Genomic DNA, 1,100 nt, shown 5'->3' on the forward strand with positions numbered 1-1,100 from the left:
GGGACCACGGCAGCTGGCCTGGGACTCTGTGGGACCACGGCAGCTGGTCTGGGACTCTGTGGGACAGCTAGAAACGTTTGGGGCAAGGGCTCTGAAGGCGGAGGGGCAGGACATCGGGAGGACCGGCGCATTGTGTGCCTAAGGCTCTTCTGAGGGCAAGGGACCTGGCAACGAGGAAACCACAAATCCTCGTCTTCGTCCGACTCGTCCTCCTGATCACAAAAGGGGAATGGGAACGTGGGCCTGTTCATGAGACAGAGAGCCCAATGCTAGGCTTCTCTCTTCTCCGCCTCACCAGACAGGACAGGCTGAGCCTGAGGGAAACCGCCCAGCTTTATTGCCAGGCGGGTGCCTGTAAATTGAACCTCCAATTTACCAGAACGCCACCTCCGAGTCTGTGCTGGATCCATAAATTGGCCAGATTATTCTGTAACGAGTCCATATGGATCAGCACAAGACCTGACTCAGGACAATATTAAAATAAAAGGTTTTATTTATTAAAGGCGTTTGTCTGGGGACAATCCGAGCCTCAGTTCTGGTCCAATCTATGAAGACAGACAGGTTGTGACTGCAAAACGGTTCTGTGAGCTGAGAGAGGTGGTGTGCGCGTCACTAACCTTCTGTGGCAGGAGCAGGGCTGAAACAGAGAACGTTGGAGGGCTGGGTAGGAAACAGAATCCAGGGACGTAGCAGGGGTCGAGAGCCAGGAGCTGTGTGAACAGGCAAAAGGATGATCCGTAGTCGTGGTTTAAGAGGAGAGCGAGGTTGTACCGTATAGGCCGAGAGCGGGGTATCCAGACAGGGGCAAAGTCAAAGCGAGGAGTCAAGAGGGAAGCTGTGGTCAAAAATGAAGAAACTAGGAACAAGCGAATGCTGTGGATAATTTACTGGCTGTGAGGCTTTCAATAATCTGGCACTGAGGAGAGTGAGAGTGGAGCTTAAGTAGTGAGCTGAACAGGTGTGGCAGGTGAGTGGTGATTGCAGCAGATGAGTGCAGATTGCTGAGAGAGAGTGACAGGAGCAGAAAATGGGTGCTAGGCAGTGCAAGACCAAACAGGATGAAATAAACAGAAACTGAGGCAGGAAAAAACGTGAATGAT

At 52.3% G+C, this 1,100-nt stretch overlaps 1 protein-coding gene across 1 annotated transcript in view; it reads right to left on the minus strand.

Annotated features, from left to right (window-relative positions):
* Positions 1 to 1,100, minus strand: part of LOC119420251 (palmitoyltransferase ZDHHC20-A-like) — an 85,433-nt gene that overhangs the window by 20,785 nt on the left and 63,548 nt on the right. The window lies entirely within an intron of this gene.

Source organism: Nematolebias whitei, chromosome 14 (genome assembly GCF_014905685.2).
Source record: "Nematolebias whitei isolate Nwh7 chromosome 14, NemWhi1, whole genome shotgun sequence".
NCBI lineage: Eukaryota > Metazoa > Chordata > Actinopteri > Cyprinodontiformes > Rivulidae > Nematolebias > Nematolebias whitei.